Consider the following 23,818-nt stretch of genomic DNA (forward strand, 5'->3'; position numbering starts at 1 on the left):
ACTGAGGGAAACCAGGGCAGGAACCTGAGGCAGAAACTGGAACAGAAGCCATAGAGGAACTCACTGGCTTGCCCTCATGGCTTGCTCTCAGTCTGCTGTCTTATTCCACTCAGGAACATGTCCAGGCATAGAACCGCAGTGGGCGGGGCCTCCCCCCATCAATCACTAATTAAGAAAATACCAGTAGACCTGCTTACAGCCCCGTCTTAGGGAGGCATGTGTTCAACTTCGAGTCCCTCTTCCCAGATGACTCAAGCTTGTGTCAAGCTGATATGAGATTGACTCACTGCACAGATACCTAACATGCCAAGACCTGGGTTAAATATTAGAGCTAGTAGGTTTAAAATTAAACCAGGGTGCAGGCCCGGGAAGTGTAGTCTGGGTAGACATTAAAGTAGCCTCAGAAGTGCCTGAGTCTTTCTGACAAAGAACAGAGGGGACTGAGAGGGGGGTGTCTATGAAAGGACCCTGTGAGTGACATACACTAGTGGGCGGGAGCTCCACAGTGATTTCACCGAGCAGCCGGGTCCTCAGGTTTGAGCTCTGATGCCCTTCTAAGCACAGGCTATAGGGCTTGTGTTTTGCATGTGATTCTGTGGCCACTCCTATTGACAGACAAGAAACAGAAGCTGAGAAGCCACCGCTCATGCTAGACACCACAGGAAAAGGGCCAGCAGTTCTCCTCAGGTCTATCTGACTTCAGTGATGGACAGCCTGTGACAGCAAACTGGTCCCAGTTCTAGACAGGCAGGCTTCCATGAGGGACCTGGAAAGCACTGACAGGGCCACTTCCCTGGTGCCTCCATGGGTCATATAAATGCCAGTTGTCACCAGTGCTGTGGGTGATGTGAGTCAGCCAGTGCCAGCAGTAATGGTTGTGTTGGTGGCCTCAAGTCATGGTACGAAACCAACCATCATCTGGGCTACAGATGCTGTCTTCCATAGCTCCTTCCAGCAAGAGCTGACCTGTCTTTGCTCAGTCCCACGTCTGGCCTGACCTCGTGACTTGTCCTCCCTGAGTATGTGGCAGAAGTAAGCATGTGTCAGTTCCAAGCCTGGGGTTCAGGAAGTCTTGTAGCTAGCGTCTGCACTCACATCTCTGGACTCTTGCCATGGGAAGAAGCCTGAGATAGACCAGGCTGCTGAACGGGGCACATGTGGTGACAGCCAAGCACCAGCCGTGTCCTGCCAGCTCACCATATACACATCAGCAAACTGTAGCAGAGGCCGGCTGGCAGGCTCACCAGCTGGCCCACAGACTCTGGAGCAAATAAATGTTTATTGTTCGAAGCTAGAGTTTAAGCCAAGGGGCGGTGGCCTGCTATGTGGCAATACAGAACCGATACAGCCGAGAAGCACTTTAGAGAGAAGGACGGTGTGAAGTTGGAGATATTCCCACCAGACATAAATGGGATAAATAGGAACCTTTGGCTGGGAAAAGAGAGACTTAGAGGGAAGGCAGGGAGAGCCAGCCTGAATTCAGTGGAGGAGTGGCCAAAGGAGAGATAGTCCAGAGAGCTGAGCACTGGCTAACAGAGGAAGAGGGGCCTCAGCCAATGGGATGGCTGCATCGTGCCAGACTGAAGTACACATAGGAGCTGAGAGAGCCCCCACGGATTGCACGGGATTCTGAGTGCCACGGGGTCCGGGCATGCCAGTGGACTACTGCAGTGCTCTGGCCTCTTATGAGGGTGTTAAGAGTTTAGTGACTGAGCATGTGAAAAGGAGAGAAACATGTAGGTGCCACAAGGTCAAGCACACTTAAAGCCAGCAAGAAAGTAGAGGATGGCCAGAGGGTGGGGAATCTTTAAATTGCACTGGTATTTTAAGTACAACGATGGCTAAATATGATGGTTAAATGTCATCATCACAGAGCTCAAGTATGGATTTCTGGCTACTCCACAGGAAGAGGAGGAAGGATCACTTGAGAAGATAGCAAGCCGCCTGTATTTACAAAGAAATCAACCTGCAGGTAAAGGGGTGGCGCTGTGTCAGGAAGATCTCAGGGATTCATTGAAAGGGGAAGGAGGAGCCCAGCAGAAGGACGCTAACTATTAATCCCAAAACTTAGGAGGCAGAAGCAGGTTCATCTCTCGAGTTTGTGACCAGCTTGGTCTTCTAGGACAGCCAGGGCTAAACAGAGAAAATCTGTCTTTAGGAAGACCCCTTTTCTTGGCCCTTGGCACTTCCCAGAACTTCCTGGACACTTTCCATCTCCTTCCCTAAACTGTCGCAGTTTCTCCACTTGCTGCACAAGCTCTGGTGCAGGGCTAGCAGGCGTGCAGGGCTCGCAAGGCCCCGCTTGGCCGCCAGAGGGCGCTTAGCCTCCGCCCGGGGAAATAGCTGGCCAGGCATATTGCGTGTGTGTTTAAGTGTGTGTTCTTTAAATACGGCGCCTGCATCTCGGGGCCTCTCCCCCAGCATGTTTCTTACCCTGTTCGCATCTATCTAATAGAGAATTTAGCCGAGGCTGGGATGAGGTTAACTTCAGCGCAGGTGGGACCAGCAGGGTTTATGCACCAACGCAGAGCGGTTTCGTAACGCCCCCGGCCGAGGTGCCCTAGACCGAGTTGGACCAACGATTATAGGGAGGACATTGTGGGGATCGCGACCCCAGAGCTTTACGTAGCGAAAGTTATGAAAACCTCAAGACCAGTGCCCTCTGGGAGGTCTCTAGGGACACTTTAGGAGTTTCCGATTGATAACTTGTTTCAGTTCTTGAAATTAAAAACAAAGCCGGGCGTGGCTGTGCACTCCTTTAAACTCCGGAGGCAGAAGCAGGTAGATCGCGGAGTTTGAGGCCAGCCTGGTCTACACAGCGAGTTCCAACACAGCCAGAGCTACACAGAGAAACCCTGCCTCGGGTGCTCAGGCGCGGGGACTGGGGGCAGGGACTGGGGTCTGGGGTACATCAGCAGCCTAGGGAGATGTCTCAGTCACAATTCCCCAGCAGGAAGCTGCAGCACGTTGGAGTCTCCTGGGATTGGCAGAGTTAAAATCATTCAACCCAGGATGCCCTGGGCTTGTTTTGTTTTGTCCAACTCTGACAATGGGATTAGGAACGGGGTAGAGAGGGCTAGGAAGGCAAGAAGCTGTGCTCGGATGCATCCTTAGGGTGGGGGTGTGGAGAAGTCGGTGTTCAGTCACTGGGTGTATATAAAGGATGCAGCCCTGTCTGTGAGCAGTCTGTGCGGTGTGTTCCGGAAAGATCTAAATGTGGCAGAGGGCTAGAGCTCAGAGCTAGCGGTCTAACCCATGTGTAAGAGTGAGTGCCTTCTGTGCGTTCAGCAAGTCCTTAATTACCCAGGGAGGCCTTCTGAAACCGGAACTCAGTATTGGTCCCTAAAAGGTTGGGTAATGGGTTTTCCTTACTTCTGAAATCCAAGGGGACCAATCTCCAGTTCCCCAGGGCTCCCAGACTCTTCGGGATGTCTTTGTCTTCTAAAATCCTGGGCTCCCACAAGAGAGCACTTAGTTAAGGACACAGAGATGCTGCTTACCCTTCAACCTATTAATCATCCTGAAACCTTTGCTAGGAATTTCCTGCTCCTTGATCCAACCTCCTCAGCTGCGCTGCTAACTCGGACCTAGGAAGGGAATGCTTAGACTTGCACACCCCTGTCAATCTTCCATTTACCCCGCCCATACTCCTGTCCACAGCCAGCCCCTAGGGATGCTCTGGCTTCCCTCTCCAGCCCTGCAGTAGCCATCCTGAGATGGCCCCATCGTCACACCCTGGGTTTCAGTGTTACTTCTCCGGTGAGTGTTTATATCAAATCCAGTGTGTGCACAGAGTGCCCCAGGCCAGCACCCACCTTTCAGCACCATTTGGAGCTGTGAGCCTCACACAAGCTAGGAAGGCCCTCTACCAGTGTACTACAACCCAAGCCTAGGATTTAAAAAATATTTGTGGGAGGGGGGAGGGGGATGTTTGCCCGGAAACTGGGAAAGGGAATAACACTCGAAATGTATATAAGAAATACTCAAGTTAATAAAAAAAAAAATGTTTGTGTATGTCGGCTTTAAGGGTCGAATATCAGATATCCTGCATATCAGATATTTACCTTATAGCTCCTAACGGCAGCAAACTTACAGTTAAAAAGTGGCAACAGGAATAATTGTATGGTTGGGGGTCACCAAGCATGAGGAACTAACTGTACTAAAGGTTGCAGCTTTGGGAAGGTTGAGAACCACTGGTATATGTATTTATATGTGTAGGTGTGTGGTGTCTGTGTGCTCATGTGGGTGCATGTGTACATGTATGTAAGTACCAGAGGAGGCCAGATCCACAATATTCCTCCAGCACTGTCCTCTGGAGACCAGGTCCCTGTGAGGATCACCATGGACTGTCAACTTGACAGAACTGGATGGAATCACGCAGGAAGCATGCATACCTTAGAGGTAGTCTTGATTGACATGGAAGGTTTCGTGGTTCTCTGGGCTTGGGTCCTGGGCTGCATAAACAGGAAGACGCTACCTAACCCTGAATATCCATCCCTTTCTTTTCTTCGCTGACTGCATTAGCAATGTGACCAGCTCCTTGAAGTTCTGCTGCTCCCCCACCGTGGTGGAAGGGTAAATTAATATGTTGCTTTTGTCAGGGTGGACTGTCAGATCATCAAGGCAAGGAGACCTAGCGATTCAGCCAGGCCTGGTGACCAGTGAGCTCGAGGGATCTCTCTACCTGTCGCCATCCCCCCAGGCGGTGACAGATGTGCTGTAGCAATTTTAGTTCAGTGGTGGGGATCAGAACTCAGGTCCTTATGCATGCGTGGCACGCTCTTTCCCAAGTAAGACATCTTTCCCTACTTCTGTATTTTATATCTTAATAGGAAGAGCAGAATAGATACGAAGTTAAACTGTTTTATATGATGGTGAGTATATGAAGAAATTAAAGTAGGCTGTATATAATGAGTGGCCCGTGCCTGAAATCCCAGAGCTTGAAGGTTGAGGTTGGGGGATTGAGAATTTGAGTACAGCCTGGGCTACATGGAAATTCTGGAGAATGGGAACAGGGCAGGAAAAGGTGGGGGAGGTGAAAGGATAAGGGGAAAGGGCTAACCCACACTAATATTATAGGACTAAGGTGCAATGCTGGTCTGGAAGATGCCCCCTGTGACCTTACCAGCAAGAAGATAGCCGTCAAGATCTGTGGAGAGATGCTCCAACAGAAGAAACAGTAAGGACACAAGTCCTGAGGCAGAAGTTACTGAGAGGAAATCGGGGGCTGTGGATGGCGCTGCACTTGGTTTTACACTGTGGGGTATTGTCTGAACAGTGACCAGCACCTGTAGTCCCAGCATGTGGTCACATCAGTTTCTCAGCCTCTTACCCCAAGAACCACTCAGGCCACGCTTAAACACCTTTACCTTCTGCCTGGCCCAGTCCCAGCACGTGGAAGGCAGAGGCAGAAATATCCAGAGTTCGAGGGCCTTGTTACTTGCACATACAGCTTCTCTTCTGGGTGTTCCAGGGCACAGGGCACCTTTAATGCCAGGGACACACTGGAGGGTTCTTGAGTTCTCTGCTTCTGTGTTCAAGTCCTAAACGGTAACACCTGCCGGCACCTATAAACTGTAGCCCTTCGGGGTAGCAACAATGTCACCAAGATAAGCCACAATGTTTCCCTGACTCTTTGGACTCCAGGGCCATGCATCAGGCCAGAGAACTCCAAAGCCAGGGAGTGCCTGGGGGAATAAATCCAGGAAGGAGACCCTAGGCAGGCAGAGCTTTAGGCCTAATGTGTTGAATTCATTAGGTTCCAAATCTTTACAGCCTTGCCAAGCCCTGTGGGGAAAGATCAGCTGCAAAGTTCTCTCAGGAAAGCACCAGGCGCTGAGCTGGTCCCAGTCTGACTTAGAAGCAGTTAGGGGTCAGAGTTGTTTCAGGTTGGCATATTGTTCTTTGCTCAGTCTAGGGGATAGCCAGCAGACTCTTGCAGTCAGTGCCACCCTTGCCCCTGGGCTGTGCAGAAGTGAAGGCAGGACACAGGGCTGAGGAGGAAACCGGAAGCACCTCCCTCCCACGCTGCAGGACAACCATACAAAGGGCCTCCTCTGCGGCCATGCAGGATGGGCTGGGCTGGCAGGGGAGGGCTGAGATTGTCGCCCAGTGCAGGGCCAGGACAGCTGCAAATGAAACACAGGCCTAGAGCACTCAGGGAGGCAGGCATCCATCTTTCCCGGAGCCAAGAAATCCCGGCCAAGAGCTCAGCTCCAGAGCGAGGAAAAGCACCAGGCAATACTTGAAACCAAGCAAGCCCCCTGGAAATGTTGGATTCCTGACAGGTAAAGAGCCAAGCCAAGGGCTTTTTTCCTGCTGGCCCAAGCACAAAAGCCAAGGACTCTGGAGAAGTGGGAGATCAGCCTGGAGGGGACTCGGCAAACAGAAGAAAGCTCTTGAGGCCAGAAAAGATTCGCCCCCCTCAGATCCCAATGCTCATATCCAGTCAGTGTGGAGGAAGGGACACTTGGTGTCACAAACCTTCAAGGCCACCTCCTGGTGGAGGCTCCAGCGACAGGCGCCATGGCAGTGTGGTATGTATGGGGCATGGTTACAAGGCCCAGTGTCCACCTGAGGTAGGGTAGTGTGTAAGGAAGTGGTTGATACCACTCCCATCCTGTGGAGGGAGTGACCCCTAAAGTAAGGTTGGACGTAGCTTGATTGATTCTTTGTTGTGTTAGATTTCTTTTTCTTTCTCCTGAGACAGAGTTCCTCTGTGTAGCCTTGGCTGTGCTAGAACATACTCTATAGACCAGGCTAGCCTCAAACTCAGAGCTCGGCCTGTCTCTCTGCCTCCTGGGTGCTGGGATTAAAGGCATGGGTCGCCACCATCTGGTTTAGATCTTGTTTATTTTTTTAATGCTAGGGGTAGTACCGTTGGTTTCAAATATGCTAAGCACACATTCTCAATGAAGCTTCACCCTTGGTGCCTGGGGCTTCATCCCAAAGGAATCTATCTGCACAGCAGCACATGATGGGTAAAATCAATGAACACACAAAGGAGTGTGCACTTTTATCTCTATTACCTATCATGTGGAGGGAGGGTACTTTTCTAACGTTCTAAAATTAAGCTGGACATGGTGCCCTGTGTCTGTAATCCTATCCCTAAGGAGGTAGAGGCAGAAGGATCGGGAATTCAAGGACAGCCTGGACTGTCTCAAGAAAAAAGGGGGGGGGCGGGTTTCTAAAATTAAAGAATAAAAGAATTCTATGTGAGGATGGGCTCGCTGTCTCAATCCTCTTTATTCTTTGCTAGATCTTGAAGAAAAAGATAAAAAGGAAATATGCGACAAAATGACAGCTTTTAAAGAATAATAGAAAGAAAAGAAAACTCTTCCTTCTGAACATAAGAGTAGCACATGCTGTATGAAAAGGAATTTGGGGGTCAAAGGTCACCTGTCATTTGTCTCCCTGAAGGCACTGATGTCACATTTCCTGTACATGCAGATAGATTTTGGGGAGGGAGGAGTTTGAGACAGGATTTATCTGAGTAACCCTAGCTATCCTGAAACTTACTCTGTAAACCAGGCTGGTCTCTTGGAACTAAAGGCATGTGTCACCACCACACTTGGCTCAGGTAAATGTTTTTACATGAGATGGAGCTGTTAGAACGAGGGCAGGAGGCATCTCTGGAGAGCCGTGCTTGCCATGAGCCTTCTTCCTGCCCCTTTTTCTGAATGTAACCCTGAGCTGGCCTGGTCTGGCCTGGCCTGGCCTGGTTGGTTGCCCTTTGTCCCAAGAGAGGAAAGGTTACTAGTTGGCTAGGTAACCTGGTGTTAATTGTTAACCTGACAGAATCTGGAGTCACCGGGGAGCTGGGGGAGTAGGGGTTCTTTTGATTCTGTTCATTGGTGTGGGAAGCCCTGAGTTAATTGTGGGTGGGACCTGAGCTATGTAAGTAGAAAAGGAGAGTTGAGCATGAGTGTGCACCTTTGCACGCCCTTCCTGGTCATGGATGGGACGTGATTAGCTCCCTCAGGATCCTGCCATGGATGTCCCTGCTATGACAGGGTCTAACCTGGAACCGTGAGCCAACGCCAATCCCTTCTCCCTTAAAACAGTGGATGAGAATGGGCAGAGAGCCACCTTCAATGTCTGCTCTGTCTTGGGCTGTAGAGGCAGTGACCCTGCTCAGGAAAGAGATCACGGGCCTGGGGTTGTAACTAGGTGCTGAAGTGCTTAAATGAAGTGCACAGAGGGCCCTGGGTTCACTGCCGCCGCCCCCCTCCCACTGTTGTAGATACACGGAGGTGGGGAGGGACAGAGAGCAAGAAGAGAGGAGGGAGGAGAGGCTCCTGTTTCTTCATTCCCAGAATCCACCACTCTATGAGTTCCTGGTGGGCAGAATGGTGTCGGTCATGTTTGGTCTAACTCCAGTTGAACACGGTTGGGGAGATTCTCCTGGGGATAGAGTCCTGACCCCACTGTGGAGTACACTAGGTGTGACAGTAGTTCTATTCCATCCCTCCATGCTGAGTGCCCTTTGTGGATACCCACAGAGCCACTTGCTTCTTGGGGTCGAGAGCCCAATATCCCTAGTGCCTCCTCCCCACTCCCGTCTCCTGTGTTTGTGTCCATCTATCCTGTTGCCCTTGCCCTGCACCTGGCCCCAGAATCCACTTACTTGATGAAACTCTTAAAACTGAGTCACTGAAGCAATGCTTTAGGGACTGGGGCTTCACACCAAGAGCCAGCCCCACCATGCCAGACGTATGAATGTACCATCCTCAGCCTCAGGTCAAGCTCAGATGCCTGCAGCTCCTGAGAGTCTCCGAACCAGAGCTGCCAAACTGGGTTCTGGAATGGGCCACGCACAGAAACTGTGATGTAACACAGTCCACTCCTAACAGGCACAGTGGTGTACAACCCAGCTACTTAGGAGCCCCAAGGCAAGAGGACCGTTTACGTCCAGGAGTTTGAAGCCAGCCTGCACGACAGAACAGCACCCCAGCTCGTTGAACCGCTTAATTTAGGGCTAATTAATTACACAGTAGAGAGGAGTGAACTCTTGATTGCTACTGTTCCTTCTGGGGTCAGTACGCCAGGAGAAACCATCCAGAAAAGAAGAGGCCCCATGAGTTAGGTGGGGGTACAGTGCTAATAAAAGGGCCACTTCGCCCCACAGTGGGCCTAGGACCTCGTGAACCAGTCAGTCCTGAGGCTTAATGCCAGTGTGTGCTTCAGAAGGGCTCAGAAGGGATACCTGGCCCCAGAGATGCTCACTCAAGGACTCGGGTGACAAAGCACCAACGTGGATCATGTGGCTCATGACCTAGCGCAGGCCCTGTGTCTGGAGTGAGCTGAGGACTGTGTTCTTGAGTAGTTGCTTGTCTTGTTGCTATGACAAAACTGACAGAAGCAGTTTAGCGGTTGAAGGGTTACCTTTTGCCACGGTTTCTGGGGATACCATCTACCTAGTAGGGATGGTTGGGCAGTAGGAAAGATATCAGCCACATTACGTCCACAGTCAGGAAGCAGAAAGCCATGGAGGTTCTTGCTTATCTAGCTTTCTCCCTTTTATGCAATCCAAGACCCCAGCCCACATGAGGGGAAGGGTTCCCACCTAATCCTACCTAGAAAATCCTTCACAAATACGTCCAGATCTTTGTCCAAGATGTTCTCAATTCTGTCAAGCTAGCAACCAACTGAACCATGGCCCTTTCACTACACGAAGTAAGAACTGGGGGGAAGCAGCTTGGTGGTGTAGTCCTGGCCTAGGAGGCCTGGATTTTGTCAGCCTTTATCAGTCTATGATTAACCCTGCCCTTCCCATGAGGACAAGCAGAAGTACCTGCTGTGTGGCCTCCTCCTGAGAGCTGACCGGACCAGCACAAGACAGTACATTTCTTCTGCTAATGGGAGCTCATGTCTAAGATGTCTTTACCCCTCCCCTCTCTGTCCCTGAGGTTCTGGGAAGTCAGCCCTCTTCTCAGTCTCTAGGCTTTCCTGGTTGTTTCTGAGGCGGAGCGCCCCAGAAACAGGTGGCCACAGGGCAGCTGAGAAAGAGGAAGCAACCAGACCCATGCAGCCCAAACAGGCTTCTCAGCCAAAGACGGGAAGACCCCTCAGAGCGAGCAGACACCCTGGGAGACATGGGATACCTGGAGGTGGGTCTAGGCGGGTGGGCCTACCCATGGTCTTCTTTCAGTGCCGGCAGTCACCGTGACCCTTCCCCTGCGCAGGAAGTTTGCTACAAAACACAGATTGTTTGCACACTGTGGACTACTTTGTTTCATTTTTGCTGTCTTCCTCTCTTTTGGTTTATTCATTTCTCTGCTGGGTTTGTCACTTAAGAAGTCAAGGTCACCGGCCTCCCCATACCCACGAGTGACAATTTCCATTTCCAACCCTCCACCGGAAGCAGTGCTGCGCTTGGGTTGGATGTTACAGGGGCTCTGCAGAGGCCCCATAGATCACGAAGGAAATGAATCAGCCCAGTTGCTTTTGGGTTTTCTTGTTGCTGCTGCCTGTTTTTCACAAGTCTTTCCTGAGCAGTGCCTTTCATGTTAAACATTAACATCAACTTCCAAGTCCCAAAGAACATTGCACTGCTCCGTGCACTGCCCAGAGGGTGAATAAAGAAACCCACGATGAATGAGTTAATTCTGAGCTTCTTGGACATCATTATACCAGGATGCGTGTGGTGCTGCACGTCTTCAATCTGAGCACTGAGAGGCGGAGGACGGGTGGAGCTCTGTGAGTTTGAAGCCAGCCTGGTCTACATAGTGAGTTCCAGGCTGCCTAGTGAGACCCTGTCTTGAAAGAAGTGTGTGTGGGAGAGGCGAGGGAGAGGGAAGAGGGAGGAGGAGAGGGAGAGGGAGAGGGGGAGGGGGAGAGGGAGAGGGAGAGGGGGAGAGGGAGAGGGGGAGGGGGAGAGGGAGAGGGAGAGAGGGAGAGGGAGAGGGAGAGGGGGAGACGGAGAGGGAGAGAGGGAGAGAGGGAGAGGGAGAAGGAGAGGGAGAGGGAGAGGGAGAAGGAGAGAGAGAGAGGGAGAGGGAGAGAGGGAGAGAGGGAGAAGGAGAAGGAGAGGGAGAGGGAGAGAGGGAGAGGGAGAGGGAGAAGGAGAGGGAGAGAGGGAGAGGGAGAGAGGGAGAGGGAGAAGGAGAGGGAGAGGGAGAGAGGGAGAGGGAGAGAGGGAGAAGGGAGAGGGAGAGAATCCATGCCTGTCTAGGAGGGAAATCTCTGCCTGTGTCCGGCTCCATGCTTCCCTCCTTGGGTGGGCAGCACCAAGGCCATTGCTCAGGGACGTGTGGGTGAAGAGGGTGCACCTAATAGGAACATCAAAGGAGGCTATCAAAGAAAGGAAGCCAAAAGCTAAAGGAGACTCATCTCCTTCCTAGCAGGTCCTGTGATGATCTTTCCATTGATGCTATCAACCAAGGAGGAACACCTTGACTTTCCTTAGGAGTCTGTTGCCCCCCAATGGTCGCCAGCAGTTCCCGTGGTCCACGGGACAGCCAGCATGAGGCCATGTGAAATCCAGCCTGAGACTGTGCCTTCTTCCTTGGCATGAGGGTGGTATCTGCTGTGGCCACTGCTTTGGTGACTATCTTCCTGCCAAGCGCCTCCAGCTACCTCCTTCCACCTACTTGTGCTTCTTTCTCCTTTCTGTCTCATGCCAGCTCCCTCAGTGGAAAGACTGAGTGTCCTTAAAGGATCCTTCCTCAGCCCCTGACACCCAGGAACCTACTCAGCTTAAAAACAGCCTTCTTCAGCCTGCTGCCTGCTGCCTCCTCACCGAGAACTGGAGGCTTCCAACTAGGGTGCCTCCCCCTTAACCCACACATCCTTAGGCGACTGAGCCTGAGCGGAGTGAAAGGTTCTCTCTGACATGGTTAGCAGAGGCTCAGAGCTTACAGAAGTTACTGACTATACAGAAATGCCATGAGAACGGCATGCAGGAAGAACCAATTACAGGGTGGCCTGGGGGCTCTCTCCCTGTGTGCACCTGGCACACTGAGAGGTGTCAGTGTAGTGGTAGACAGTGATATAGATGAAGATATCAGCTGAGAATGAGGGGAAGAGGAGGCCTACTGAGCACATAGAGAGACGCTGTCTAAAGTTAAATAACTAAGTCCTATTCATGGTAGTACGCACTTGTAATTTTAGAGCTGGGAGGTAGAGGCAAGGTCTGTCCTACCCACAGCAGTGATTTGAATGGGAATGGCCCTAATAGACTCCTGTATCTGCACACTCAGTCCTCAGCTGGAGAACTGTTTGAGAAGGATTAGGAGGTGTGGCCTTGGAGGAGGAGCGTAACTAAGGGTGGGCTTTGGAGGTTTCAAAGCCTAAGCCAGGCCCATTCTTTCTCCCTTTCCCTCTCCCCCTCCCCCTCCCCTTCTCTCTCCCTTTCCCTCTCCTTTCTCTCTCTCCCGACCTACAGATCAGATTGTAGCTCTCCTCTACTACTGCTCCAGCACCATACCTGCCTCCTCGAGGCCAGTGTGCTCCCCACCATGATGATGATGGACTAACCCTCTGAAATTGTAAGCAATGCTCCGATTAAATATTGCCCTTTATAAGAGTCGCCTGGGACATGATGACTCTTCACAATAAGAGGTCATCTTGAGGTGAGATCACCCATGTGATGAGTTCAAGTCCAGCCTGAGCTACATAAGACCCTATCTCAAAATGGAATCAGCTCAAACACATGACATACGTAGCAAGTGTCTAGAGTCCAGCCCACAGTAATCTACGAACTAACTCGTTTCCTAAATTGTAGTGTTTTGGGGATGAGAACTATCCCCTAGAGGCTCAAGGATTTGAACTTGGTCCCCTGTGGTTTTGGGGTCATTTAAGATACAAAGCCTCCAAAGTTTTGGAGGACGTATGTCACTGGGGGTGGACTTGGATATTACATAGGCTCACCCCACCCGCAACTCACTCTCCTGCTTTGTACTTGTGGTAGAGATATGAGCTTTCAATTTTCTGATCCGGCCACCATGCCTACCTGCTGTCATGCCTCCCAATGATGAATTCTTACTCTCTGGAACAGAAGCCCAAATAAATTCTTCTCTCTATAAATTGCCTTGGTCATGGTCTTTTGTCTCAGCAACAGAGAAAATAGCTAACACACAAGCCATCCTAACGTTGACTCTGAAGCAGGTGCTGTGTTGACCCTGGAGTAATAGCTTGGCAAAGAGACCAAGCAAAAGGCCAAGGGCTGCATGAAGGCTAAAGTGATGTTTTAAGGTTAAATTACTGTGCTTAAGAGTTTTACAAAACAAAAATGCCTCAAACCTGTTAGCCCCACTTGCCCAAGGACAGATAAACAGCCCCATCTGTTCAAGGACAGATAACTTCCGGGAGTGCTGGGGGCTGTTCATGTAAGATAAGAAACTTGGTTGCCCCAAGTGCACAGGGTGTACTTGATCACACGCAGGCAGGAGGAACATAGATAGGAAGTATGTCCGAACGTGTGCTTGCCCCCAGTTGGACAAAGGCAGGAAGTAGATAGTCTATGGGCTTTGCCTTTACAAGCCCCCATACTCTGGAAAACCACCCACACAGACCTGGTGAGTGCCCACCATCCTGGTCAGTATTTAATCAAGTTTGCTTCAAGTTTAGCTCAGAAACGTGGCAGTGGGATCAACGGCTGGAGCCAAGACTTTATTGCCTTCTGTGGCCTGGATAAATCACAGTGGAAAGGTGGCTCCTGCCCGGCGGAATACCGAGTAAGGGACAATGAGACACTGTGACCTTTTCTGTAACCTACCACTGTAGATACTGACAGTCATGGTCCCTGCATAGTTTTCACCGCCCACCAAAAGGAACTTGGAAGACATCATCATGGATGAAGACATGAGCAAATAGAGCCACAGGTCCAAAGACACTGCCAAAGAGGAATCTACAGCCATGCCTGTTCCCCAAAGCCATCTTGACGCAACCTGACGCTTCCCCCGCCCCTCCCCCATTTGAGAACCTGGCTGGGCTACGGGGTAGGTTGAGGTTCTGCCCTCAGGACACCAGCCTTTGGCAGAAGCATCTCTCAGAGTCCCTGCCTCCCAGCATGCATTCTGGTTCCCATGAACTACCGGGTCTTTCCAAGGAACTCAGCTCAGAGTCTCCGGGGCGCAGCGGTCACTCTGGAACAGATAATTGACCCACATCTGAACATTAGCAAGTAGTTAATGGCATGGCTACCGTCTACAAGATCACCCCGAGTGATCACCCCGAACGGCTGGCATTTGGGACACAAGTGTGGACACACTGCCAGACTGGGCAGGACAAACAAGTCTACTCGAGGCACGGAAATGCCTGCCCTCCCCACTGGATTCCAACCCCTAAGCTTTTGCAGTCATGCTTGCCCGGTGCCATTTGTCCAGCAGACAAGGCACGCTCTCCCCTTCCCCACAGACTCCTTACTAGGGATGAGTGTGTGAGACCTGGCTGTGCGAGGGAGTGTAGGAAGATTCAGCCAAGCGAGGAGGCTTCTGGGAAAGGCTCTTCTGATGTTTATTAGAAAAGGGAAGTAGCGTGCTTCTTGTCCTTCCTCTTTCTCCTGTCCAGAGGACAGTGTGAAAGCAGGAATACCTCAGCTCTTTTGGTAATCTGGAGGGCTAAAGTCAGAAGCTGAAGATGAACGGCAAAGTGAGAGAGGCAGTCTGGGGCCCTGATAACTCACTTAAGCAGCTGCCCTTGTCCTGGGTTATGCAAATTAATGTTAAGTCTTAGATGATTGACAGAGTTGTGAATTTCTAAAGAACTCCCTGGAGAAGTCCAGCCAAGGAAGCAAACTTCCTGCTGGGTTGGGTCTTTTTGTTTTGTTTTGTTTTGTTTTGTTTTTTGTTTGTTTGTTTACAGTACCAGAGACTGAAATTTATTTATTTGTTTGTTTATTTATTTATTTAAAATGTTGAGGCAAGGTTTTATGTAGTCTAAACTGCTCTCAAACTCCATCCTGAACTTATCCTGCCTCAACAGCTCTACCACTAAGCTACATCCCCAGCCCTCTCCCCCGCCCCCCCCGCCCCCCCCCCAGCTGAGGACTGAACACCCAGGGCCTTGCGCTTGCTAGGCAAGCGCTCTACCACTGAGCTAAATCCTCAAACCCCCCAGCCCTTTTTAAATCCTATTTTAAACCTGTTTTTCCTCAGTGCCGCACTAAAGCCAGCACTGAGTTTCAGCCTTTAGTTCTGTTAACGCAGAGTCCCAGGTCAGCCAGGAGTCAAGGGGAGGGATCTGCAGAGGTTACTTATCCACAGCGGGTCAGACACATGTGAGCCCTTCACATCCTGGGCTGGTCCTGCTTATAAATTGTCCCACGAAGAGATGACTGTTTATTCTAAGCCGAGGCCAGGACCTGTGGGGTCAAGTTCCAGAAGCCAGTGAGCTGGCCATTGGAATGTGAGTGTGGGTGGGTGAAGCAAGGAAGTGGCCACTGGCTTCCACTGAGTCACAGAGGCTTGAGTGGGGGAAGGCTCCCCAAGCCCCACCTAGGTGTAGCAGGAAGAGCACGGACAGGAAGGAGGCTGGCTCTTACCCAGAGGATCCTGGGAGGCCAAGCAGGCAATAGATACAAATGCTGTCCTGTGAAAATCTCCAGGGGATGCAGGAGGCCGTGTGTGTGTGTGTGTGTGTGTGTGTGTGTGTGTGTGTGTGTGTGTGTGTTATATGTGGGTATTTGTGTGTGAGTGTGGGTGTGTGTGGTGTGTGAGCGTGTGTGGTATGTGTGGTTGTGTGTGTGTGTAGTATATGGAGTTGAGAGGTGGTGTGGATGTGTATGAGTGTGTATGTGGTTGTGTGTGTGTGTGTGTGTGGTATGTGTGATTGTGTGGTGAATGGTGTGCATGTGTGTATGTGGTACGTGTGATTGTGTGGTGAATGGTGTGTGTGTGTGTGTGTGTGTGTGTGTGTGTGTGTGTGTAGTTCAGAAAGATCCAGAGCCCTTGCCTTTCTTTAGTTTGAGCTTCAGAAGTTGTTAGGTGTCAAATATAGGTCTTGAGAAGTTAAAGTTGGGATGTGTCCTACATAGCTTTAACTGTCAATCTGACACAGTTTAGTCATCTGAGAAGGGAGTATCAAAACAGGGATTGCCCAGACCCAGATCAGATTACGTGTGGACATATATGTGGGGGATTGTCTTGATTGTTAATGGATGTGGGAGAGCCTAGTCCATGTGGGTGATATCATTTCCAGAGCGGGTGGTCTGTATCAGAAAGTAGCCAGGCTGGAGCTGGAGAGATGGCTCAACCATTAAGAGCACTGACTGCTCTTCCAGAGGTTCAATTCCCAGAAACCACATGGTGGCTCACGATCATCTGGAATGAGATCTGAAGCCCTCTTCTATGTGTCTGAAGACAGCTACAGTGCATCATTATACATAAAAATAGATAAGTACATCTTAAAAAGAAAGAACGAAAGGAAAGAAGGAAGGAAGGAAGGGAGAAAGAAAGAAAGAAAGAAAGAAAGAAAGAAGGAAAGAAGGAAGGAAGGAAGCCAGGCACGGACAGAACCTGTAAGCCAGCCAGCAAGTATGGCTTCCTTAAGTTGTAGGCTGTTGTCTGTGTTCAATTGTGTTTGTCACAGCAACAAAAGGGAGGCAGAATGGGGTCCCTTGGCTGCCTGGTCTCCTCCAAAAAGCAAGGGTTTGACACCGAGCAAGTGTGTAAATATATTAAAGAGAGACAATGAGAGACTGTGTGTGAGAAGGAGGAGGGCCACAGCAGGTTGGAGGAATGTGGATGAAGAAACATCACAGGAAGTCAGCAGGACAACATCCCCATTAGCTGCCTGTCATCTGCCTGTGAGTTGCCCATACTGCTCCAGAGAGGAGCAGAGTGTGGCAAGGATGACAGCCTGGTGCAGAGGTACAGCCCGAAGGCAGGCCGACCCACCATCCAAGAACGTTTATCCAACGCTCACTGTTATGACGGCTATTTTAACTGCTGTACGGTGGATGAGTAGCTAAACCCGGCTAGTTGGTACACAGACTGTAACCCTAAATCCGGTAACAGCTATACAGGGTGCAGAGACCTGTCCCAGTTGAAGTAAAATGGAGGGTGTATAGCAAGTGGCCTGGGGGAGTCCTAGCAGACCTAAATCCACCAGTTTCAGCCTGTGTCTCTTCAGAGTGTTACTTCCTCTATTATTAACTTGCTTTCTCTCAAGCTAGCTGCTTTGCTACAGTGTAACTTTAGATCAGCCTTAGATTCCCCCTTCCAACCTGATAATCCAAGGCACTCTCTAAACTGGTGGTATTCCAAAGGGAATACCAGGGGATCGTGACCCAGCCGTCCAGCTGCCCTCGTGCTATAATCTTTGAGTGGAACTAGAGGTGAGAGGAAAGGCATACAAATAATTTCCACGAGTTCCTTGGCTGATGGCACAGGTGCCAGTCCACCTGAGGCGGCCACGTGCCGTGAAAGCCTGAAGCTAGTTCTCCTGCTTCTTCTAGTGTCTCCCAAAAGGCAGGGCTTAACAAATGTTTGCTGTCTGGTCATAAAACAAACAAGTGGAGCTGGGACTGTATCCGCTCCCAGGAAATCTAGGGAACTAAGAACGGACGCAGAAGCCGCTGGGTCTTCAAGGCTCTTTGGAATCAAAAGTAACGGAGAAATCCAGACCCCTTTGCACTGAGCTATCGTTAAGAATAGAAACAGTAGGATTGGGGGCAGAGCTCTGTAATGCTTGGAGGCCCTGGGTTCCAGCAGCAGCAGCAGCAGCAGCAGCAGCAGCAGCAGCAGCAGCAGCAGCAGCAGAGAGGAGACAGTAGTCCTAGCACCAAGGAAGCTGAAGTAAGAGGATCGTGAGTTCAACGCCAACCTGGGCTACAGCATGAAACTCTGCCTCAAGTCACACGCATATCCCACAGCCACTCAAAATGCCAAAAGCAGCACTCAGCAGAGCAGTTAGTGGGTGATAACCTGTCACCTAGCCTGTCCATTGAGGGGTGACTACTGGCATGCTCCTCACTTACATAATCTCCTCGAGGCTCTCCCAGGCTGCCCAGCAGAGTCCCCTGGGCTCCGAGCCAGCCTCTCCTCTTGACCTTTCTCTGCTTTCTCTCCTTAGAGAATGAGGTTTAAAAGCCTGCTGATAATACTCCCTCCTCAGCCCGTGGACACCCGCTAATCAATTCAGTAGCTGGTGGCTCAATGTGGAACATCAGCCATCGCGTGAGCCCTTGGAGTATGAAGATGGGCCGTCTCTCAGGAGACACTTGTAGGCTGGAGCTCAGCAAGGAGAGGCCGCCTGGATGGTGGGGATCTCTTTGCATACTCTTTTATACAATGTAGACTAATGTAGACTAAGCAACTGGTTTTGTGCCTGGCTTGGATGGTTGTGTAGGGTCTGGCTACCCGCTAGGTGGCATGGGCAGGCAATGGGATGGTGGGGGTTGGGGGGCATTCCAAGGACAGGGAAAGTCAAAGAAATGGGCATGTCATTTTGGTTTTGTTTTATGCGACTTTCTTTTTTTTTTCTTTCTTTTTTTTTTTTTTTTTTGGTTTGGTTTTCTTAGAATGGACATTTTTGACCAGAATAGAGTTGATATGAATAAAAGGCAGGAAGTTAAGAATTGACAAATCAATGTTTTTTAGTTTACTTCATTATTTTATATGTATGAGTGTTTCGCTTGCCTCTATGTCTATATACAACATACATGCCTAGTATCCACAGAGGTCAGAAGAGGGCATCAGATCTCTGGGGCTGGACTTACAGACAGTTGTGAGCCACCATGTGGATGCTGGGAACCAAGTCTCAGTTCAAGTCTCAGGAGCAAGAAGTGCTCTTAACTGCTGGCTCAACTCTGTAGCCACTACTGGTCAATTATAGCAGAGAATGTAATATTCCTATAGACAGAAGGGAGAGCCAATGAGATTGGAGTGTTCCTATAGGAAGACTGGGCCAGTGAGAATGGAGTGTTCCTATAGGCGGAAGAGAGGGCCAATGAGAATGGAGTGTTCCCGTAGGCGGAAGAGAGAGCCAGCGAACAGTTAGCAGATGGAAAACTAAAACTGAATAATTTTCATAACCGTGTCCCTCTTGTCCTCTGCTGCGAAGGGTGCCTTGGCCTTACATTTGGCATCTACCCTCGCCCCACTTCTTTTTCTCTAACAGACATTTACACCTTCCCTGCATAAATCACGCATGCCTCAGGGAAACTCCAGAGTGGGTCTGGCTGATCTACCCCACCAGGGATTGGTTCCGGTTGAGCATGTGACGCAGGCCTGGTCTCCTTCTGAGAAAATGGACCTAGTCTCTAAAAGAGGCCCCTAAGAAGGGAGGGTCTTCTTTCTTGTTCAGGACACCGTCATATCTAGAGGTGGCCTGTTTCCCACGAGTTTGAAGATGAAGACAATAGCGAAGGCAGCAGGGCAGAGAGGAAAGGACAGTTTCTTTGAGTTACTATGAGCCACGCACGGCATCCTTCTTGCCTTAGCAGAACTTACCGTTTCGGTTTTAAGCCAGTATGAGTCAGGGTTCTCCTTAGTTTTGTTCCAAAATACCACCTTGCTTTCTCAACAGCTCCTGAAATCCCTTTTCCTCCAGTAAGCCTGCTCCTGGAGAACTCACTGGAAACCTGTTCCATAACCTGATGATATGGGGGAAATCAGGGTCCCCTCTCAGGGTTCTTAGTCTCATTGATAGAAGCGTTTACGGTTCTGGAAAGAAAGATCAGCGGTTACGAGCACTCGCTTCTCCTCCTCCCCCTCCCCTACCTACCCCCCTCCCCCTTTTCCTAAGATTTGCTTTATGTGTATGGGTATTTTGCCTGAGTGTATGTATGTGTACTGTGTACCAGCTGGTGCCTACGGAGGTCAGCGGAAGGCATCGGATCCTTCAACTGGAGTTACAGGTGTTTGTAAGCCACTGTGTGGGTGCTGGAATCAAACCTGGGTCTCCTATAAAAGCAACAGGTACTCGTAACCAAAGAGCCATCTCTCCAGCCTCCAGATTTGCTGCTCTTGCAGAGGACTTAGGTTCTGTTCCCAGCATACACTGTAACTCTAGTCATGGAATCTGACATTTTCCTTTGGTCTCCAAGGACACCCTGCATACAGGCAGTCTGTATACATACATGCAGGCATAAAAGAAACTTCGAGTTTTGAGGGGTTTTTTATTTTTATTTTTATGTGTGTGATTATATGTCTGATGTATGTCTATGCACTACATGCATGCAGTACCAACAGAGACCAGAAGACGGTGTTGGATCTCCTGAGACAGGAGTTACAGACAGTTACGGGTTGCTTTGTGGATGCTGGGAATTGAATCTGGGTCCCAAGGCCCAGCAGCCAGCGTTCTTAAGTGCTAAGCCATCCCTCTTGCCCCAAAAAATAGTAAAAAAAAAAATTTAAAAAAAATTAAGGATGGGGGCTGGAGAGATGGCTCAGCGGTTAAGAGCGCCCGACCGCTCTTCCAGAGGTCATGAGTTCAATTCCCAGCAACCACATGGTGGCTCACAACCATCTGTAAAGAGATCTGATGCCCTCTTCAGGTGTATCTGAAGACAGCTACAGTGTACTTATATATAATAAATAAATAAATCTTTAAAAAAAAATTAAGGATGGATTCAAATGGCAGCTCAAAGACAATTTTATTAGAATTAACAGAAAAGCTTGAAGGCAAGCCAGCTAGCTATATCTCTGGGTTTCCAGAGGCCCCGGGTAGAGGCAAGAAGGAAACAGCCAAGCTTGGAAGCTCGCATAGAAGTCAAACACATGGGGCTCGAGACCCCATATGAACAACAATACCAACCAACCAGAGCTTCCAGGGACTAAGCCACTACCCAAAGACTATACATGGAATGACCCTGGGCTCCAACCTCATTGGTAGCAATGGATAGCCTAGTAAAAGCACCAGTGGAAGGGGAAGCCCTTGGTCCTGCCAAGACTGAACCCCTAGTGAACGGAATTGTTGGAGGGAGGGCGGTAATGGGGGAGGGGAACACCAATATAGAAGGGGAGGGAGAGGGGTTAGGGAGATGTTGGCCCAGAAACCTGGAAGGGGAATAATAATCGAAATGTAAATAAGACATATTCAAGTTAATAAAGATGAAAAAAAGAAATTTAAAAAAATAAATAAATAAAAAGGGAACAAGACTACCCTTAGGAGGGGATAGGGAGGCAAAGTTTAGAACAGAGGCTAAAGGAACGCCCATTCAGAACATGTGACCCATACATATACAGCCACCCAATTAGATAAGATGGATGAAGCAAAGAAGTGCAGGCTGACAGGAACCGGATGTAGATCTCTCCTGAGAGACACACCCAGAATACAGCAAATACATAGGCAAATGCCAGCAGCAAACCACTGAACTGAGAACGGGACCCCCCATTGAAGGAATCAGAGAAAGAACTGGAAGAGTTTGAAGGGGCTTGAGACCCCATATGAACAACAATGCCAACCAAAAAGAGCTTCCAGGGACTAAGCCACTACCCAAAGACTATACATGGACTGACCCTGGTCTCCAACTGAATATTGTAGCAATGAATATCCTAGTAAGAGCACCAGTGGAAGGGGAAGCCCTTGGTCCTGCCAAGACTGAACCCCCAGTGAACGGGATTGTTGCGGGGAGGGTGGTAATGGGGGGAGGATGGGGAGGGGAAGCCCATATAGAAGGGTAGGGGTAGGGGGAGGGGGATGTTGGCTTGGAAACCGGGAAGGGGAATAACAATCAAAATGTAAATAAGAAATACTCAAGTTAATAAAGAAAAAAAAAAGAAGAAGTCAAACAAACACATGATAGACAAGTGACCACATGACGGAAAAAATGTTTTAGAGAAAGAATAAGGAAGCTAAACTTGTTGGGGAAAGCATGTTAGAAAAGAGAAAATAACTCAGAGAAGGGGTAGACTTACAGAGCTGCATGCCTGAGCTACTGTGATAGAGACCAGCATTGTCTATTATGGGATAGAAGGAGAGGCACAGCATTTCATTAAAGGGCTAAGTTAGGTGCTCTGTCTTCCTAGAGGGGGTCCCTGGCCACCTGCTCAACCTGGCACACCTGTTAGGCTGCCAGCCAACAGTCTCTACCAGAAGGTTTTCCTTAATGGCCCTTGATGCCGCTCTTTCCTGCTCATCTGGGCTTCTTGTTCCTCACCTCAACGTTCTCCCACCATGGCTGACCCTCAACCCCTGCCTTTATCCTTACTCCCTACCACCTTCATCCATGAGGCACCAGCGCAGGTCAGCATGTCTCTATTCTTGCTGTCCCTACCCTCGAGTCAGATAACTACAGGCTGTGTTTGCCTCAGACCCAGGAACTTTGGAATTACTTTCCCCAGGACTGTCTTAGGAGCGCTTGAATAATGGCTGACCTCACCATGAGCCGATGGGGCTGCTTGGGAAAGACCCAAGCAACGGGATCACTGGCTATTAGCATGTCTACAATCCACCATTCTTGACTAGCTCTTACCAAATACTGTGCAATTCTCTTAAACATTCAGGAGCAACCCCCCATACAAGACAAAACACAAGGGAAGTTTGAGTGAGTGTCAGGTGTGAGGGACGGGTAAAGCCCTTGGAGGAAGGGGAGTCTCTTAACCTGGGACTTCAAATTTAGACAGATTTCATCCTCCCCAAACAGGAGCTGGACTTAAGAGTTCAAGACAGGGACTGGAGAGAAGCTCAGCAGTTAGGAGCACTGGCTGCTCTTCCAGAGTTTGTGGGCTCAGTTCCCAGCGCTCACACAGTGGCTCACAAACGTCTGTAATTATATTTCCAGGGAATCCAACATCCTCTTCTGACCTCTGAAGGCACTAGGCACGCCGGTGGCGTGTGGACATACATGCCTGCGAAAACACCCATACACATTAAATTAAATTAAAATGAAAACAACCCAGGACCAAGCACAAACGTGTTAGCAATACCAGCATTCAGGAGCCTGAGGCAGGAAGATTGCTGAGTTTCAGTGCAGCCTGGACCACCATGACACTGTTTAAAACGCAGGATCCCCAGGACCAAAGCCAGACTTGGTGGCGCACATCTGTAAATCCAGCACTTGTGGCCTGGACATACTGAGTTCCAGTCCCAGGCAAACATCACTGTGAACAGCGAACTCAGAACCACTTGTTTTGTTGTTTTTGGAATTTTGTTTTTCCCTTTCTCTGGGCCTCTTCAACTTGCAGCCCTAATCACTCCAGGAGGGGTCAGTAGCAACCAAAAGGTGTCCTTGTAGGATGTGGCTGGTGACCTGGCTTCTGGGTTTACCATCCAGTTCTTGGGCGGGTGTCCGAAGAAATCGCTGGGCCGTACAATTGCTCTTTCATGAACGTCTTTACTGGCAGTCTTCGGTGGATTTTGGGCTGGAAGCTGACTGCTCCTAACCTCTTTCTTTCTGGCGCAGGGAGACTGCAGATGGGAGGTATGGGGACAGGATCTAAAGTCTCAGGAAGTGGAGAGGCAGGGGAGGAACTCGAGCCCCGCACACTCCTTTTAGTAGCCCAGTCTCCAAGTCGGAGCCTGCAGGGCAATTGTCGTGTTAATTATTGGCCAGTGTCCGGCCGGGCAAGCCAGCTCACCAGCTGTGACTCATCCCTTTTCTGCTGAGGCCTCAGAGGCTCCGCTGGGCACACCCCTTAAATGACACGTGCCCTCATAATTTCTGAGGGTGTTGCAGCCTGTGCGGATGTGTACCCCGAACCAGACTCACAATCAGCTGAGCCTTGTGTGGGTGTTTTCTAGACCACATCCTGCGCACTACTACTCTCTACCCAGAGTTGGAGGAAAATCGGGACCAGAGGAGATGGGCCCATGGCTCATCTCTAGCCACTCACTGTCTAGAGAGAGGGTAGGAGGGAGGGAGAGGGACAGGGCCTGAGTCAATGAGAAGGGCAGGTTGGCACCCGGAGCGGGTGGGGAGCAAATGGCTGGA

General features: G+C 50.1%; 2 long non-coding RNA genes across 3 annotated transcripts in view; one reads left to right on the forward strand and one right to left on the reverse strand.

Moving 5' to 3' along the window:
• LOC103693208 (uncharacterized) overlaps window positions 1–23,401 on the reverse strand; it is a 75,733-nt gene extending 52,332 nt beyond the window's left edge. Inside the window, exons 1-3 of one of the 2 annotated variants that reach the window (XR_015637585.1) lie at window positions 22,815–23,401; window positions 19,395–19,607; window positions 14,802–15,304 (exon numbers count right to left, since the gene is read on the reverse strand). This is a non-coding gene — a long non-coding RNA (uncharacterized LOC103693208). Of the gene's footprint in view, window positions 1–14,801; window positions 15,305–19,394; window positions 19,608–22,814 lie in introns of those variants that run through there. The other variant, XR_015637586.1, reaches the window with a different exon arrangement.
• On the forward strand, window positions 6,098–13,026 carry LOC102547925 (uncharacterized). The gene is made up of 2 exons (XR_015637584.1): window positions 6,098–6,536; window positions 11,343–13,026. It is a non-coding gene; the product is annotated as an uncharacterized LOC102547925 (long non-coding RNA).
• Window positions 23,402–23,818: the final 417 nt, after the last annotated feature.

Source organism: Rattus norvegicus, chromosome 14 (assembly GCF_021556685.1).
Source record: "Rattus norvegicus strain SHRSP/BbbUtx chromosome 14, alternate assembly SHRSP_T2T, whole genome shotgun sequence".
NCBI classification, from domain to species: domain Eukaryota; kingdom Metazoa; phylum Chordata; class Mammalia; order Rodentia; family Muridae; genus Rattus; species Rattus norvegicus.